This window comes from Phyllobates terribilis, unplaced genomic scaffold (assembly GCF_046119375.1).
Source record: "Phyllobates terribilis strain yellow unplaced genomic scaffold, ASM4611937v1 Scaffold_3__8_contigs__length_932513732, whole genome shotgun sequence".
Taxonomy (NCBI): Eukaryota; Metazoa; Chordata; class Amphibia; order Anura; family Dendrobatidae; genus Phyllobates; species Phyllobates terribilis.
This window is the reverse complement of record NW_027362763.1, coordinates 884,478,648-884,499,012: the sequence shown is the minus strand read 5'-3', so window position 1 is coordinate 884,499,012 and position 20,365 is coordinate 884,478,648.

The following is a 20,365-nucleotide window of genomic DNA, read 5'->3' as shown; positions in this document are numbered from 1 at the left end:
TCACTCAATCACATATATCCATCCATGCTGTTATGGCTGAAATAGATCACTTTGTTACATGGTAAAATTTTAAAATCAATGCAGCGAAGTCTGAGGCCCTCGATGTCTCCCTCCCCAAATCCATATAGGATTCCATCCAGTCCAACTTTCCCTTTGCCTGGCCCTCACAGGGTATCAAATACTTAGGAATTCCTATTCATAGAGACCTCTCCCATCTATGTTATCTTAATTTTGGGCCCTTTATTGAACAACTCCATACAGACCACGGTTGGCAAGTTAGAACTGTAAGATTCACTACGTGAACCACTGGTGTTTTGTGGAAAAGCACATGTACACTGCGTTCCAAATTATTATACAAAAAGTGTTTAGGAGTGATAAGGGAAGAATTTGTTTGTTTGTCAGTTAAACTCATTGATGGTGATGTGTGTCAGGGCTCTTTATATCACTGTAAGCAATTGCAGACACCTGTGCTAATTAGTTTGGCAGGTGTGTCCAATGAAAGGCAAGACTACTTAAGAAGGCTCTCTCACATTATTAAGCAGCCTACATTTTCTGCCAAAATGGGAAAGAAAAAGGATGTGTCGGCTGCTGAGAAGCAACAAATTGTGGAGTGTTTAGGTCAAGGCATGACTACAATCAACATTGTGCGATGATCAGGATGAAGTGTCTTGGCAATCAAGAAGTATGTAGCTGATTCACAGTACACACGTGTGCGTGCTGATAAGGGCAAATTGAGGACTCTTTCCTACAGGCAATTACGTCAGGTTGAAAGAGCAGCGGCAAAAAAGCCTTGTCATAGCAGCAGACAAGTTTTTGAAGCTGCTTGTGCCTCCAACGTCCCCCAAACAACAAGATGCAGGGTCCTTCAGAGGTTTGCAGCTGTGCATGCGCCATCCTGTCGACCTCCTCTATCCACTTCACACAAGCAGAAACGGCTCCAGTGGGCCAAACATTACATGAAGACTGATTTCAAAACTGTTTTGTTCACGGATGAGTGCCGTGCAGCGCTCGATGGTCCAGATGGATGGAGTGGAGGATGGCTGGTTGATGGACACCCCACGCAAACACGGCTACAGCGCCAACAAGGAGGAGGTGGAGTAATGTTTTGGGCTGGAATCATGGGGAGAGAGATTGTCGGCCCCTTTAGGATCCCTGAAGGCGCTAAAGATGAACTCCATAATGTATGTGGATTTTCTCAAACAGCACTTCCTGCCATGGTTCAAGAAGAAGAACCGTGTATTTCACAGCAAGATCATTTTTCTGCATGATAATGCACCATCTCATGCTGCACATAAAACATCTGCATCTCTGGCTGATATGGGCGTAAAAGGGGACAAACTTATGGTGTGACCCCCATGCTCCCCTGACCTCTACCCCATTCAGAACCTTTGGAGCATCATTAAAAGGAGTGTCTATGATGGCGGGAGGCAGTTCACATCTAAGCAACAGCTCTGGGAGGGTATTCTGTCCTCATGCAAAACAATTGAAGCAGAAACCATCCAAAACCTGACAAATTCAATGGACGAGAGAGTTCAGAAGCTCCTTTCGAACAAGGGGTCCTATGTGAAAATGTAACATCACCTAGAATAAAGTTTTGAGTTGAAAACTGTTTGATTTCAGTTTCTAACAACCTGCTAATGCTTATAATTTCAAAAATGACCATTTTTTTGGTCTTTATTAAAATGAAAAGGTTGATCGAAAAGTTTGGGGGATCTAAGAGTGTGGCAACCCAGTAGTCATGATTACTTCGAATTCTGACAATATGAGGGTCATGCTGCAGGTAGTGCAGCAAGAAGGCACTTATGTGCCTTGCGCATCTCGGAGCCCCAAAATTATTTTCCGGGCTAGATGCAGCTAAAAATTATTTTTAATTTTAAATCTGGTGAAGCTTTAGTATAGATGGCCTAATAGGATCAGTGCTGCACACTGCTACAAAGCCCAAATTATTTTCCAGTCAAGATACAGATAAACATGATTAGTAATTTGAAAGCTTAAAACGGTTGGTAGGGTGATTTTAACCAATCATCAAGCTTTTACTCTCCCCAGGATGACACAGGGGTAGAAAAGTCGTTTCGGATCCATGATTTGTTCATCTTTATGAACGTGAGTCTGTCTACATTATCAGTGGAGAGCCGCGTGCGCTTATCTGTCAGCACACCACCAGCAGCGCTGAACACACGTTCAGACAGAACGCTGGCTGCGGGGCATGACAAGATCTCCAAGGCGTAAGTGGCTAGCTCCGGCCATTTATCCAGATTGGAAGCCCAAAAAGAGCAAGGGTCCAGTGACACAGTCGTGGCTTCAATGTTTACTTGGAGATACTCCTGTACCATCGTCTCTAGGCGTTGACTATGTGTCAGACTTCTTGTCTCCTGTGGCCTTGCAAAGGATGGGCTAAAAAAGTGGTGAAATGATTCCGCAAAATTGATGTTACCAGCAGATACTGTGGTTCTGTTACGGTTTGAGTGCTGAACACTTGACGGTCCCACGGTTGGCAAGTTGGAACTGTGAGATTCACTACGTGCACCACTGGTATTTTGTGGAAAAGCACATGTAAGATTCTGCAACAGTCTCTGCTGATACTCCTGCATGCGTGCATCCATTTCTATGGCAGGAATAATTTCTGCAAATTTACTTTTGTACCGGGGATCTAACAGTGTGGCAACCCAGTAGTCAGGATTATTTCTAATTCTCACAATTCGAGGGTCATGTTGCAGGTAGTGCAGCAAGAAGGCACTCATGTGTGTTGCGCATCCAGGAGCACCAAGTCCCTGTTGTGTTGGTGGCGAGGTAACAATCATGCTTCCTTCCTCTGTCCTCTCCCCCCAACCTCGCACAACAGAAATGTGATCAAGGTCTCCCTCATCTGATGAGTCTTCCATCAGTTCGTCCTCCACTTCTTCCTGGGCTCCTGCACCTTCCTCACTAGTTTGGCTGCTACCATGCGCCCTGGTAAAACCATCTCCCCCACCCTCACATGCCTGCCGCCTTGGTGCTGCCGACCGTCTGGACCTTGCAGATGTTAGCCCTTCCGCATACAACTCCTCCTCCTCTACTTCCTCCACCTCCTCTTGTGCCACCACCTGACTCCGAATTCTGTTTAACATGTGCTCCAGCATGTAAATCACCGGAATAGTCATGCTGATAATGGCATCGTCAGCACTAAACATCTTCGTCGCCATTTCAAAACTGTGCAGAAGGGTGCATAGGTCCCTGATCTGAGACCACTCCTCCAGCGTGATTTGCCCCACCTCTGAATCTCGTTGGCCGAGGCTATACGTCAGAACGTATTGCACCAGGGCTTGTCGGTGCTGCCACAGTCGCTGCAACATGTGCAGAGTTGAATTCCACCGGGTAGGCACATCGCATTTTAGCCGGTGAAGTGGCAGGCCCAACGACTTCTGTAGAGATGTAAGTCGCTGAGCTGAGGGATGCGAACGGCGGAAGTGAGCACACAGCGACCGTGCCCTCTGCAGAAGGCCATCTAGTCTGGGATAGTGGGCTAAAAATTGCTGGACAACCAGGTTCAACACGTGAGCCATACAAGGCACGTGTGTGACATTGCCCCGGCGAAGGGCCGCACCCAGGTTTGCAGCATTGTCGCACACGGCCTTCCCTGGTTTCAGGTCCAGTGGAGACAACCATTCATGAAATTGGTTCTCCAGAGCTGACCACAACTCCTCAGCTGTGTGACTCACATTTCCCAGACATTTCAATGTAAAAACCGCCTGATGACGTTGAGCCCTACTGCCAGCATAGTAAGGAGGTGTGCAGGATCCCTTCTGCGCAGTTAGAAAGCTTGTGGCATGACCAGACAGGCTTTGGGTGCAGGTGGAAGACCGAGAGGAGGTTGAGGAGGCAGAAGCAGTGGAGGAACTTTGACATAAAGAGGATTGACGCACAACTCGTGGGGACGGCAAGACTTGGACAGCAGCCCCTTGTCCTGCTGTCACCATAGTTACCCAGTGCCCAGTCAGCGACATGTAACGCCCCTGTCCATGCCTACTCGTCCAAGTGTCTGTGGTGAAATGCACCCTGTCACACACAGAGTTTCTCAAAGAAGCGGTGATGTTGTGTGCGACATGCTGGTGGAGCGCAGGCACACCTTTCTTTGAGAAGTAGTGCCGACTGGGCATCTGGTACTGGGGCACTGCGACGGACATAAGGTCTCGAAAATCCTCTGTGTCCACCAGGCGGAAAGGCAGCATTTCTGTAGCCAAGAGCTTGCAGATGGTGAAATTCAACCTCTTAGCTTTCTCATGGCTAGGAGGAAATGGTCTTTTACTTGTCCACATCTGAGGGACCGAGGGCTGGCTATTGTGCTTAGACGGGGTTGATAAGGGTGTCCCCGGCAATCTGCCGGTCTGTGAGGAAGATGCAGGCGGACATGTTAGGTTGCCTTGATCCAAAGGTGGTGCTATCAATGTCGGACAGCGCTCAACACCAGCTGGTGTTACCACCTCCAAAGAAAATGATGACCTGCCAATCACGCTGGCTGTTGCGGGTAAAGAGGTGGCAGGTCTGCGCCCCAAAACAGGTGTGACTGCTGTCCCCCCAGTCACAGAGGATGAAGAGGCCGCGGATGCACAAGATATGGCAGACGGTGATTGGCCCGGCCGGCTAGGCCGCATTGTAGCACACTGAGCTTCCCACTGCAACTTATGCTTCATGTCCATGTGCCGGTTCATGCATGAAGTACTCAAACTATGTATTTTTTGGCCTCTACTTAGCTTTTGCTGACAAATGTTACAGATAACACGAGTTGGGTCATCTTTATCGATCTGAAAAAATGCCCAGGCTATGCAAGGCTTAGCACCCATGCGACCTGAAGAGCCACCACGACTTGTGGTGAGAGGCAGAGTTGTGTTTGAGGATGCAGTTGTTGACGTGCTTCCAGTACTACGTCTCTGTCCAGGAAGGCGCAACCTGACCTCGTCGTCACTAGCATCTTCCTCCACCTCCTCTGCTGACCTCATCTCTTGGCTGACTGTGGGTTGACAGTAAGTGGGATCTCCGACCTCATCATCATCACCCTGTGCGTTATCACACCCGTCGTCCTCAGAGCCAACCTGTTCCTGCCCTGACAAAAAACTAAAGTTGTCGCTCCAATCAGGTATTTGAGTCTTATCATCGTCTTCCTCATTGTCTCCACCAACAGGAGTTACAGTTTGGGAATGAGGGTCTACATTATGGTCAGAACCTTCTGCGTCTGGTCCTGGATCCGACTCATAAAGATTCTGGGCATCAGTGCAGATCATTTCCTCGTCTGGATTCACAGAAGCGCTGGAGTCGACCTCTGATTCCCAGGCTATAGTATGAGTAAACAGCTCTGCAGACTCAACCATCTGTTCTACCTCATACTCAGACGGGCAGCTGGAGATTTGGGAGCTGTGAGGAAGCAAGTGCGATTTGGGTGACACCTTTGAGGACTGGAGTATTTGTGATGTTGAAGTTGATGTGGAGGAGAGCCCACTTAAAGGAGCACTTGATATCCGTTGAAGCACCTGCTGTTTTTGTGCCTCATCTGGAATTTGTAGCGATTGGCGTGGCCGTAAGAAAGGGATCTTATCACATTGTCCGCTAAAAGAAGTAGACATTTTAGTTTGGCTGGAAGATGGTCTTTCTTCTGCAGATGTTACTGTTGCTTTCACACCTACCCCACGGACACAACCTTTTTTCCCCTTCCCAACACGCCTATTCCCCTTTCCACCAGCAGCAGGCCTTTTTCCACTCATTTTGGTGGTTAACTAATTCACAACTCTGGAGTTGTTTGCACAAAAAAACAATGGATGGTAACCGAGCAGAGCTGAGTGGCCAAACTGTGGCATTAGGCCAAAACTATTGGCTGGGTTAGATGCAGAAAAAAATTATTTTGAATTTGCAACCTGATGGAGGTCAGTATAGATGGACTAATACAAATAGTCCCACACACAGCTAGAAGCCCAAATATTTTTTCAGAGGTACTGTAGATGCAGATAAAAATTAGTTTTAATTTGCAACCTGATGGAGGTCAGTATAGATGGACTAATAGAGAAAGTCCGACACACTACTAGAAGGCCAAATATTTTTTCAGAGGTAGATGCAGAAAAAAATATATTCAGTTTGCAACCTGATGGAGGTCAGTATAGATGGACTAATACAAATAGTCCCACACACAGCTAGAAGCCCAAATATTTTTTCAGAGGTACTGTAGATGCAGATAAAAATTATTTTTAATTTGCAACCTGATGGAGGTCAGTATAGATGGACTAATAGACCAAGTCCCACACACTGCTAGAAGCCCAAATATTTTTTCAGAGCTAGATGCAGAAAAAAATTATTTTTAATTTGCAACCTGATGGAGGTCAGTATAGATGGACTAATAGACCAAGTCCCACACACCGCTAGAAGCCCAACTATTTTTTCAGAGCTAGATGCAGAAAAAAATTATATTCAATTTGCAACCTGCTGGAGGTCAGTATAGAAGGACTAATAGAAGAAGTCCCACACACTGCTAGAAGCCCAAATATTTTTTCAGAGCTAAATGAAGAAAAAAATTATTTTTAATTTGCAACCTGATGGAGGTCAGTATAGATGGACTAATAGACCAAGTCCCACACACTGCTAGAAGCCCAAATATTTTTTCAGAGCTAGATGCAGAAAAAAATTATTTTTAATTTGCAACCTGATGGAGGTCAGTATAGATGGACTAATAGACCAAGTCCCACACACCGCTAGAAGCCCAAATATTTTTTCAGAGCTAGATGCAGAAAAAAATTATTTTTAATTTGCAACCTGATGGAGGTCAGTATAGATGGACTAATAGACCAAGTCCCACACACCGCTAGAAGCCCAAATATTTTTTCAGAGCTAGATGCAGAAAAAAATTATTTTTAATTTGCAACCTGATGGAGGTCAGTATAGATGGACTAATAGACCAAGTCCCACACACTGCTAGAAGCCCAAATATTTTTTCAGAGCTAGATGCAGAAAAAAATTATTTTTAATTTGCAACCTGATGGAGGTCAGTATAGATGGACTAATAGACCAAGTCCCACACACCGCTAGAAGCCCAAATATTTTTTCAGAGCTAGATGCAGAAAAAAATTATTTTTAATTTGCAACCTGATGGAGGTCAGTATAGATGGACTAATAGACCAAGTCCCACACACTGCTAGAAGCCCAAATATTTTTTCAGAGCTAGATGCAGAAAAAAATTTTTTTTAATTTGCAACCTGATGGAGGTCAGTATAGATGGACTAATAGACCAAGTCCCACACACCGCTAGAAGCCCAACTATTTTTTCAGAGCTAGATGCAGAAAAAAATTATATTCAATTTGCAACCTGCTGGAGGTCAGTATAGAAGGACTAATAGAACAAGTCCCACACACTGCTAGAAGCCCAAATATTTTTTCAGAGGTAAATGAAGAAAAAAATTATTTTTAATTTGCAACCTGATGGAGGTCAGTATAGATGGACTAATAGACCAAGTCCCACACACTGCTAGAAGCCCAAATATTTTTTCAGAGCTAGATGCAGAAAAAAATTATTTTTAATTTGCAACCTGATGGAGGTCAGTATAGATGGACTAATAGACCAAGTCCCACACACTGCTAGAAGCCCAAATATTTTTTCAGAGCTAGATGCAGAAAAAAAATATTTTTAATTTGCAACCTGATGGAGGTCAGTATAGATGGACTAATAGACCAAGTCCCACACACTGCTAGAAGCCCAAATATTTTTTCAGAGCTAGATGCAGAAAAAAATTATTTTTAATTTGCAACCTGATGGAGGTCAGTATAGATGGACTAATAGACCAAGTCCCACACACCGCTAGAAGCCCAACTATTTTTTCAGAGCTAGATGCAGAAAAAAATTATATTCAATTTGCAACCTGCTGGAGGTCAGTATAGAAGGACTAATAGAACAAGTCCCACACACTGCTAGAAGCCCAAATATTTTTTCAGAGCTAAATGAAGAAAAAAATTATTTTTAATTTGCAACCTGATGGAGGTCAGTATAGATGGACTAATAGACCAAGTCCCACACACTGCTAGAAGCCCAAATATTTTTTCAGAGCTAGATGCAGAAAAAAATTATATTCAGTTTGCAACCTGATGGAGGTCAGTATAGATGGACTAATAGAATGATGCTATGCCCAAAACATTTTAGTTCACTAGGTGCAGTAAAAAAATTGGTATTCTATACACAGGTGTTATATCTTGCAACACAGATAGGCTACTCCACTGACTAACACATTCTGCAATAGGCCAAAAAGGATTAGCTTTGCTAGATTCAGCCAAATGCTGTGAAAAAAACTTGCACAGCACTGGCACAGACCTGCCTGGCAAAAACTGATAGGAACTCATGTAACCTAGTCCTGAAAAGGACTCCAATTACAATTAGTCTTTACTCCCACAACCTATCTATTTAAGAGCACAGACCTCCCTGATAAAAGTCGTAGGAAATGCTGTAACCTAGTCCTTAAAAGGACTGCAATCACAACTATTCCCTACTCCCAAGCTATCTGTATATTTGTGCGAAAATTGGCTTGAAATTAACAAGGTATAGCGCACACAGCAACAGCGGTGCCGTCTAACACGCAGCTGCAGCAGTGAGAAAATGGTGGCGACGGGGAAAATGGCTTGGTCTTATAGGGCAAGGACATGTGACATACACTGCCAATGACACATGCCCTTGCTTGTGTGAAAAAAAGCACTTCGCTCCGTGTGTGCGTTGCTGATAGGCTGACAGATTGCACCTCCCCACTGCAAATGCGGGAAAGAGAAAAAGAGAGATCTTCATTATTCCTGCAGAGATCCATCCCCTGCCCCTCCCCCCACCCCGCTGTACACTCAAACTGCGTATTAACATTAATTTTCATCATTACTGAGAAAAAATCCAGTTATGATTTTGGTGCACGAACAGTTATCGAACATAACCTCGAACAGCCGAATTTTTCTCAAATTGTTCGTGTTCGCCGAACGGCTCGAACACCGCCCAAAACAGCTCGAATTTGAGATTGGCGAACAGTTCGAGTAGAACAACGCTCATCTCTACTCAGGAGTATAAGAACTGAAAGCTGCACTATGATTGGTTGTTATGGGGAGCAAAGGCAGATTTTCTTTTAGACAAAGTTCAGAAGAGTGTGGTGGTGGACTTACCATGATTCCTTTCATTATTTAGTAGTTGTGATGGATTAAAGGGATATTCCCATCTCCAAGATCCTATCCCAATATGTAGTAGGTGTAATAATAATATTAGCAAATACCTCCAATTAGAAATGTAGTATAGTATTTTTGATTCGCTATGTCTCTTTCCTCATGAGCAGGCATCGCAGGACCTTAGTTACATTTCTAATTGGAGATATTTGCTAATATTATTATTATTACACCTCCTACATATTGGGATAGGATCTTGGAGATGGGAATACCCCTTTAAGCTTCTGTTTCTAACAACATGATCGAAATGGCTACAAGGGGTTGTCATAATTCACCCGACAACTTTTGTTACATTTGCTGTGGTTTTGTAGTGAAGAAACAATGAAGGAACATTACAGACTTCGTTAGAAAAGTGTATTATGCGCATTTTGGTGTAAAACTAGGTGATCAGGACAAGTCATAGGCTCCACATGTAATGTGTTCTGTTTGTGTAGAAGAACTACGACAATGGTCTAAAGGGAACGCTTTCGTTTTGGCGTGCCTATGATCTGGAGGGAACCTCAAAATCATAGTGATGATTGCGACTTTTGTAGGTGCAATGTGAAGGGATTCAACCTTAAAAATAAGAAGGAAATTATATACCCGGTCCTCCCATCAGAAATTTGCCTTGTCCCTCACGGTCCAGGAACACCTATGCCTTCAACTCTGGAGAAACTTGAAGATACACCTAACACCATCGTAGACATCTAACATCTGATCCTTACATCTGAATACCATTCTTCTTGCATCTCTTCATCATATGGACTGTGGCCTCCTGATGAACCTCTAATGTGGAAACGCATCGAGGCAGAAATTTGAGAACTTGATTTATTCATCAAATGATAAGTAACACCTGTGTTTCACCCCCTTGCCCCTCTTTTAGCCAGTTGGTCTCTGTCTAGCTTAGGCTTCCACAATGCTATACAATGGACAGTGAGGGAAAGGGAGGGACAGCCGAATAGTCATAATTGTCAGGATTACTTAGGCCTAGGAGGTGATCCTGGGTAATATATTTAACCCACAACCTACCCCACTACTATAACGCTGTGTTTTTTTAAGTATGGTTTAACAGCTTTAGTGGACATGGGTTGTCTCTTTTTGTATCTTTACGTAATACATCTACATATTTGATAACAAGAGGCAACATCAGCTGGTAGGTTGGTGGACTGGCCTATAGGGCCTCCCTAGTCGGCCTAATATTTGTGACTAGACTTTTTTCTTGGTTCTTTGGTTGCACTAGATATTTTTTGGTGTCTTTTAAATAATTGGAATAAATATAGCTTTTTAAGGGTTTATGTGCGCACTTTGGTATCCCTTATGATTTATATTTTTACATGTTAAATTTTAGATACACCTGATTCAGAACATGAAGTGCAGGATTCTGATGAAGACTTTCACGCTATTCCCAACTAGCCACAGCTTTTTTGCAGCTCAAATTAAATGATTAAGCCAGGGACTTGGACCTTACTAAACATTGTGCAGAACGTTTATGCTCTAGACTTAAGGAAAAGATCTTGATAGCTCCTGGTACCTGATTTTCATGGTACAGAAGCAGAGAAAATGAATTCCTTCCAAACTTTTCTCAACACAGTGCTCTAGTGTATTGCACTGATATTTATGGGCTGATGGAAACATTTTGCATTGAGTACAATGTGAGCAAGTGGAGACTCTTTATTGATTCTTTCAAAAAAGCTGTGCTACTGCAGAATGGCAGCAAGTATGCTTCAGTGCCTGTAGGGCATTCTGTTCAGTTGAAGGAAAGCTATGAGAATTTACACTTTAGATGGTGATCTGAAAGTACCCTCTTTGTTCCTTTGGCAGCAAGGAAGATACACTAAGTACCCATGCTTTTTGTGTGAATGGGACAGCCAGAATAGAACTCATCACTGGAGCCAAAAAAGTTGGCCAACAATAACATCTTTGCAACCTGGACTCAAAAACATAGTTGCGGAAAGTTTAGTTGAGCCCACTAAAGTTCTCCTGCCACCACTCCACATTAAGCTTGGACTGATGAAGCAGTTTGTGAAAGCTCTACCAAAGGAGACTTTTAAGTACCTGTGTACCAAGTTTCAGGGACTGTCCGAAAACAAAACTGAGGGAAGGCATTTTTGTCGGTCTGGGTATTCGGAAACTCATGAAGGACGCGTGTGTTGAAACTAAAATAAAAGCTGTTGAGAAAAGAGATTGGATTCTTTTAAAGAAGTCATGAAGAAAATAAGTCTTTTAAGGAAGTTGTGAAGAAATTTCTAGGTAACAACAAAGATCCAAAATTTAAGTCCATCGTGGAAAACATGCTGAAACATTTCAAAGCCTTGGGTTGTCTGATGAATTTGAAGTTACATTTTTTACATTCCCATGTGGACTACTTTCCTGAAAACCTTGGTGCTGTTAGAGAAGAGCATGGAGAAAGATTACATCATGATATCAAGGAGATGGAACGACGATACCAAGGTAGATGGAACGTGAACATGATGGAGGATTACTGCTGGATACTTCACAGAGAATATCCGCAATTCTTCTATAAGAGAAAAGATATCAAGAGAAGTTTTGAAGAGAAAAGGAAAAGGCGCAAGAATTACTTTCTAATAAACTTGCAGAATGAATGTTCAATAAATTTCTATATATAATATTGTGTACAATTTTCGCTACAATAAAGATTTTTCTTGTTCATCTCACTTGTACATAATTTCACCCTTGTTTTGTGCAAAATCCATACATGATGGTTAAAAATAGAACTATTTTCTTTAAATCAGGGCATAAAAATCAGCCATTGGATGTGAAAAAAATGTCATAAACCCAAATTTTGCAAACCTATGTAATTTATCACAATATACGTTAATTTGGACTAAGCTAAATGACCAGTGCTTTGAACAAACCACGTCATGCAAAGCCACTTAATTCCACAGTCTCTGGAAAACTTCCTTTTGTAAAATGTTATTTCTGTTATTTACAGATACAAATTAACTGAAAGTATTTGCATTTCACATATTTTCACATCATTGTTCATCAGAATACTGCTTCGGCCATGGGAATAACAAAATGATGCTTTGGTTATTTCTCTCAGCATATATGAGAACATTCACATCTGCTCGGAGACTTAATCAGTGATAACGCATGACCACTGAATCAGAAACTCAGGGGGGATAACATTTGTAGAGACCAGATAATTGGAGAATGTGTCAACTTAGATCTTGCCTGATATTAGAAGTGCAGAAAAATTTTCAGACTGCATTTACAGAAAAACAGGCATTTTGTTGTGTAAGGCTGAATTTACACAATAAAGTCTATCTGTTGTTTCACATGACTGTTCAGAATGAGATGTCATGTGTGTGTATATGGATATAACACTATTTCTGTTAATTTTATGACTAGTTTTCCCCTATGCACACTCTATACAGTACAAACGATACATGTTGGATTCATGCTGTCCTTTGTCTGTGTAGCACATCTTCAGAAGTAGCAACATGGAGAACATTAGACAGAAGTACTGGGCAATGTAACTGTGAATCCAGCCCTGGGGTAAGATAAAACACTAGAAAGCAGGAGTATTACTTGTGGGTGTCTCTTAGCATCCTTTTTTCACTATTCTTCTCCATGCCTCTTTCCCTCTACATCAGAGATATTAAACTCAAATACACAGAGCCAAAATTAAAAACTTGGACAAATTTGCCAGCAAACCTTGATATTTATAAAAAAAAATGTCCACAATTGAGGAAGTTTTTCCTTATCATCAAATATAATTTAAATATTTAAATATGTATTAGCAAAGGATAAAAAAACTTGAATTAATAAATAATACAGATAATAAAGTATGATGCCAACAAAAGTGCCCCCCAAACACAGTATGATACCCCCGCATTGAATTCCTCCACATGCACAATATGATGACCCTTCTGTGCCCCCCCAGCAAAGTTTAGTGACCCCAACACAGGATGATGCCCAAACTGTGATCCCCACACAGCCCTCCATACAGAATAAAGGGCCCCACATAGCCCTTCATACAGTATTATGTGCCCAATGTAGCCTTCCATACAGTATAATGGGCCCCAAATAGCCCTCCATACAATATAATGGGCCCCACATAGTCCTCCATACAGAATAATGGGCCCCACATAGTCCTCCATACAGTAAAATGGCCCCACATTGTTCTCGACACAGTATAATGGGCCCCTCGTAGTCCTCCATACATTATAATGGTCCCTACATAATCCTCCATATAATATGAGGCCCCATATAGTCCTCCTTACAGTATAGTGGGCTCCACATAGTACTCCATACAGTGTAATGGGCCCCACATGATAGCTTTCAGCTGTTGAAAGTGTGATATCAGCCAGAGTCTATCTTGAGTTGAGCAAAATAAATGTAGCTATATTTCAAATTGAATGATCAGTTCAGGAGACTGAGCAAGTGGCTCATAAGTCAAAAAAGAAGTATATTTCTCTGATAAGATACAGTTATGGCCAAAAGTGTTGGCACCCTTGAAATTGTTCCAGAAAATGAAGTATTTCTCCCAGAAAATTATTGCAATTACACATGTTTTGTTATACACATGTTTATTTAATTTGTGTGTATTAGAACAACACAAAAATCTGAGAAAAAAAAGGCAAATTGGACATAATTTCAAACAAAACCTCACCCAAAAGATGGGAGGACAAAATAGTTGGCACCTTTCCAAAATTGTGGGTAAACAACTTTGTTTCAAGCATGTGATGCTCCTGCAAACTCACCTGTGGCGCGTAACAAGTGTGAACAATATGAAAATCACACCTCAAAGCAGATAAAAAGGGGAGAAGTTGATTCAATCTTTGCATTATGTGTCTTTGTGTACCACACTAAGCATGAAGAACAGAAAGAGGAGAAGAGAACTGTCTGTGGACTTGAGAACCAAAATTGTTGAACAATATCAACAATCTCAAGGTTACATGTCCATATCCAGAGATCTTGATGTTACTTTGTCCAAGGTGCGCAACATAATCAAGATATTTACAACCCATGGCACTGTAACTAATCTCACTGGACATGGACAACAGAGAAAAAATGAGGAAAGGTTGCAATGCAGGATAGTTTGGATGGTGGATAATCAGCACCAATCAAGTTCCAAAGAAATTCAAGCTGTCCTGCAGGCTCAGGATGCATCAGTGTCAGCGGGAACTATCCGTCGACATTCGAACGAAATGAACTGCCATGGCAGGAGACCCATAAGGACCCCACTGCTGACACAGAGACATAAAAAAGCTGGACTGCAGTTTACCAAAATGTACATTAGTAAGCCAAAATCCTTGGGAAAGTGTCTTGTGGACAGATGAGATAAAGACAGAGTTGTTTTTTTTAAAGCACATCATTCTACTGTTTACCGAAAAAGGAATGAGGCCTACGAAGAAAAGAACACAGTACCTACAGTCAAATATGTTGGAGGTTCAAAAATGTTTCAGGGATGCTTTGCCTCCTCTAGCACTGGGTACCTTGTCTGTGTGCAACCTGTTCCTGGGGCTGTGGGAGAAGGACATTTTTTCATCTGATTCCCTGCCTCATTCGGAAAAGATTTTGTCATGGCATCGTTTCATAGATGATGTTTTGTTTCTATGGCAGGGCACAGATGAGGAACTTTCAGTCTTCATGCAATCCTTGAATAATAATGCCCTAAACATCAAATTAACTTACAAGATGGGACGCAAGAATATCGATTTTTTGGATGTACGATTGGAGATTGACACCTCGGGCACCATCCAAACAGATGTTTTCGGAAAAGAAACGTCTGCTAATTCTTTATTGCGTGCAGACTCTTCACATCCGAGGAAACTCATTGACAGCATACCGATAGGTCAGTTCTTACGCATGCGCAGGATTTGCTCTAATGACTATGATTTTGAGAAACAATCACAGGACCTCATCGAACGCTTTCGGGAACGTGGTTACTCCAATAAATCTATACAACGAGGTTACCGTCGTGCAAAGTTCACAAAAAGAAATACACTTCTGTATAACACCAAGCCAAGAAAGGATAATGACATTGTTAGATTTATATCTACATTTAATTCTGGAAATAAGGATGTGTGGGCGAGTCTTAAAAAATATTGGAACATACTTACCTTGGATCCCATTCTTGTCAATTATGTTACAAAATGTCCAGCAATTACCTACCGTCGTTCACATAATTTAAAGGATTTACTAGTACAAAGCTATATCAAAAGAGATGATCAAAAAACAATCTTCAATACTGGAAAGCCCAAATGGGGTTGTAAACCTTGTGGATCCTGCATCTCCTGTCCAAACATTGCTAAAACGGATTCTTTCACAGACTCATCCATGACAAAGAACTACAAAATTACTCATGTTATTTCCTGTAAAACTATTGGCATCATCTACCTAGCCAACTGTCCCTGTAACAAATATTATGTGGGTCTAACTACACGTGAACTCAGAAGACGTGTTAGAGAACATGTGTTAGACATTGAGGCGGCTAAAGGAAGTTCTGATTCATCGGAATTAAAGATGTTACCACGCCACTTTAAATACTACCACAATTGTGACAGATCAAAGTTATTAGTCAGGGGTATCGATCGAGTTTATTTAGATCAGAGGGGTGGAAACTGGAAGAAAATTCTTGCACAGAAGGAAGTAAAATGGATTACTCTCTTGGATACCCTCACTCCGAGGGGTCTAAATGAAACGGTGAGTTTTGTACCTTTTCTCTAATCCTTTGGTCTCTATTATATGGTCTTTGTTTTCATTTGTTTTTATCCATTTGTTATACTTTTTTACTTGATTAGGTTTTAATTTTTGTTTATTTTGTAGTTCTTTCGCCAACGAGACATTTTTTATTCCTTTGGCCGGAATTTATTCATCTGGACGGATGGTCATCTCTCTTTCACAGAATACACACCATCTGCACTTTCCCCTCCTTTGGGCCTAATTTCAACAACAGTTTCTCTTTTATTGACATAAAGTCATTGTACGTAATCTTCATTCACTATTTTTTTACTATTACTATGTATCATTCATGATTTACTAATTCTCACATTCATTCCATTTTATTCTCATTTTCTTTTTTCACTATGTTGGTATCTGGTCTCTTTATTTTTTTCACTGGATAATTGTCACTTTTGGTATATATATGTTATTTTCTGTTCATGAGATTACTGTGGACCTAGTTCCGATTGTTTTCCATTGGGATATATTCTTCAACATGCTCCCTGGTGGTACACTGCCTGTTTACATTTCCGCTTTCCCTTTTTTGACCGCTCCCGTCGTCTCACTTTCAACATGCGTCCCACGGTGGAACGCACCCTGACGCAGTTTCCGCTCCTGTGCCGCGACCTTTGGGTCGCGTCGCATGACACGGAAATGGCGCCAGGGCTTGTGGACGGCCCCGCACGTCCACCTGTTGCGGGGGACCGTAACCACTTGCCTCAATTCCATTGGCCAATGGATTCTATTTAATGACCCCACACCCATGTTCCTATCATCCCTCGTTAAAGCCAGCAAGGCAAAACGCGCATCGGGATACACGGGGTTCAGTGCCAACACACTGGTGGTAAGCATGCTTATCTCATCTTATTCTTTATCTGCTCCCCTTCTTATCATATGAGGGATTCACTGCTCTAATTGTGGGTATTCTACCTTAATCTATGAATTGTTTCCTCTTTATTTATATCTGCATATCTGTACTTTACTTGAATTGTCACTTTATCTTGTTACCACTAGGGGAAATATCACAATTATCTATTCCACAATTTTGTGATTTATAGAAATTCTAAAGAGCTCTTCCTCTTTTTATTCATAGTTCCACTTGTTGAGCCTTTGAATATAATTAATTATTGGTATTTAGATCATGTGACGCGCCCCCTGGGCCATGTTGTTAGGGATACCCGGAGCCGGATCAGATGGGGGTTGTAGTCTCCGAGTGGCTGTGACCCGGTCCGTGCCCAGGGTGTCAAACTCAGTGTGCGGCAGTCCTTATAGATGTTATTAGTGTCGACTACGCCACCCGTTGATTTGCGGTCAAAAGGCCGCCGCTGCAAGATGGTCCGCTGAGGCTGGTGGTGTGTATGCAGCTGCGGTAGTATAACCCCCAACGGGAGGGGTATAGCCTCAGGGGGTCAGCCGTGGAGGATGGTGATTGTGAAGGTGCAGCAAGGAGACTCAGAGGCATAAAATGCAGTTCCAGGGTTTTACTTACTGGTGTTGCTCGGGTCACTGTGTACAGCAGTGACCACCCAAGCCGTGCTGCGTCCACCAGGTCCTGGACTCGGTCAACTCCCAGGCAACTCCGGAGTGTGGTCCTGAGCTCCCTTTCTGACTTGTCCTCCTCTCCGGCCTTCCCCACCAGGGATCCACCTAAGTCCGGCTCCCTCGGGCCTCTTGTTGGTAAACCCTTGTCTCTGGGTTCCCTGACCCTATTCTTGGTTTGCCTTCCAGGTGGATTTAGTGGGTGGTCGTGGCAGATCCTGCCCACGACCTCCGGTCTCTGGCTAAGGATTAGGGCCCTCCACCAGCTTGGGATCCGGTACCCTTGTGCCAACTCTTCACCCTCTGATCTAATTTTGGGTTCTTGGAGTTCCCTCTTCTCCCCCTCTGGGTCCTTCTTTCTCCTCTCTCTCTCTCTTGGCCTTGGAGCTGGCTGAGCTGCTCTGCTTCTCTGACTCAACTCTGACAGACTGACCCTGATCTAAGATGGTTCCCACCTTATATACTCCCTCTATGTGTGAGCTCAGGTGACCAGCACCCAATGAGCTCCTAGCTTTACCCAGGCTGCTCCCCCTATCTGCCCCTACACTACTGGGATGTTCCACCCCCCTCCCACTCCAGCCAGGAACAGACACTGTCGTACCTGCACATAAACTGGTGGGAGTACCGTCGGTCTGTTCCCCGGAAATGGGATGTGTGTAGTGCATGCAGCTAACTGAGCTCAGCTCCACACTCCATCCTTACCCGGGAGTGGAATATCACACCTCTGGGTTGAGGTGCAATACCCCTGTAGCAGCCGAATCCTCAGGGTGCTACACATGCATTTTGTGGTCTTGTCTGCATTTACCCACCATGTGTAAATTTTTAATACATTTTCTTGGGTTTTTCATGTCTCTAGCATTAATTGCCATTTATAGTATATTATACATGTTTCCATGATTTTGTGTACTTATTTATTCATTCATTTATCTTGGCACTTTACCCTATATACAAACACCTGTTGGATCCTGTACTATTCTATATTTGTCTGTCTAATTTTATCCAATAAAGCTTTTTGATTTTCATTATTGTCTGTTGTGCATTCTAGTTGTAGGGGAATTTGTCCAAGGTGCGCAACATAATCAAGATATTTACAACCCATGGCACTGTAACTAATCTCACTGGACATGGACAGCAGAGAAAAAATGATGAAAGGTTGCAATGCAGGATAGTTTGGATGGTGGATACTCAGCCCCAATCAAGTTCCAAAGAAATTCAAGCTGTCCTGCAGGCTCAGGATGCATCAGTGTCAGCGGGAACTATCCGTCGACATTCGAACGAAATGAAATGCCATGGCAGGAGACCCATAAGGACCCCACTGCTGACACAGAGACATAAAAAAAGCTGGACTGCAGTTTACCAAAATGTACATTAGTAATCCAAAATCCTTGGGAAAGTGTCTTGTGGACAGATGAGATAAAGACAGAGTTGTTTTTTTTAAAGCACATCATTCTACTGTTTACCGAAAAAGGAATGAGGCCTACGAAGAAAAGAACACAGTACCTACAGTCAAATATGTTGGAGGTTCAAAAATGTTTCAGGGATGCTTTGCCTCCTCTGGCACTGGGTACCTTGTCTGTGTGCAAGGTATTATGAAATCTGAAGAACACCAAAGGATTTTGGGTCGTAATGTAGTACCCAGTGTCTGAAAGCTGGGTTTGTGTCCTAGGTCATGGGTCTTCCAGCAGGAGAGTGACCCAGAAATGGACGGAAAGAAAGTGCTGGAGATTTCTGAAATGGCCAGCAATGAACAAAATCCTATTGAACACCTTTGGAAAGATCTTAAAATTGCTGTTGGGAGAAGGCAGCGATGGGACAAACTTTCAAAAAGCATAACAAAAAAAGATAAAGCCTTACCAACACCAGGTCAGATTACCAATGCACTAGCAGGATGCGGCAAGCCTCCATGGTAAAAGCGGGGGCAGCACATGTGCAAAATACTGATGCGACAGCCACTCATTAACCGACTAATTCATGGAGGGGGTGGCTGTGTAGTATTTTACATGTACTCAGATGGAGCTTGCATAGGACACCAGTCAAACAGATACATGTGTTATGGAGACCCTCTTTGTTTTAAGGAGAACTTTGGAATAGACAGCAAAGTGTCTTCACATTGCCAGTGAGATTCAAATTAAGATACTTCATCGATGAATGATACATGTGACATGCATTGTCAGCAGGTAGAGTCTTCTGGTGTGGCAAGAAAGACTCACCATATTTATTAGCTAGACAGAACAGAACTTCAATGTTACAGAAAACCGAAATAGACTTATTAGTAACAAATTTCCCTTGGCCCAGCGTAAACCTTCTTGTCAAGGACTTTATAGGAAACAAGTATCTTAGTCAGACATTTCACAATGTAAAATTAGAAAACACTCAAGCAGACTTCAGATATAGCAAAAATACAAATTATTTTTTACTAAATTAATAATGATATCTAGATATTAAAAAATTAACCATAACAACTCCTCCCTTTTTATTATTTTACAAAAACAATGTATTCATCAGCTACTTCCCCATGCTATAAAAGCCTGGAGGGGACGAATCCCGTTCACCAACAAATATCTTGCTTGTAAATCTCATCATATATGTTTATAGAAGAAGTGGCATTATATTTTGCAGGCCTGTGATGCTTTATCAGTTTGTTATCCCAGTTCTCTTTAATTACTTCATGGAGAGTTAGGGCAAAAGGTACGGTTGCTATCACCATAGTCCAAACAAACCGGGTCATCATCTTTGCTGCTGCTGGGGTTCAAAATCTTTTTACAATGTTTGGCGTGGATCCAAGTGTCCTTGCCTCGAAACTTGACCGAAGTGGCAGTGGTTAACAGCACTTGGAATGGTTCACTGTATCTGGGCTCCAGTGGTCTCCTCATATGTCTCTTTACCACAAACCAGTCTCCTGGTACCAAAGTGTGAGTGCCGCTGAGGCAATTGGGGTCTTGGATAGAGGAAAGAA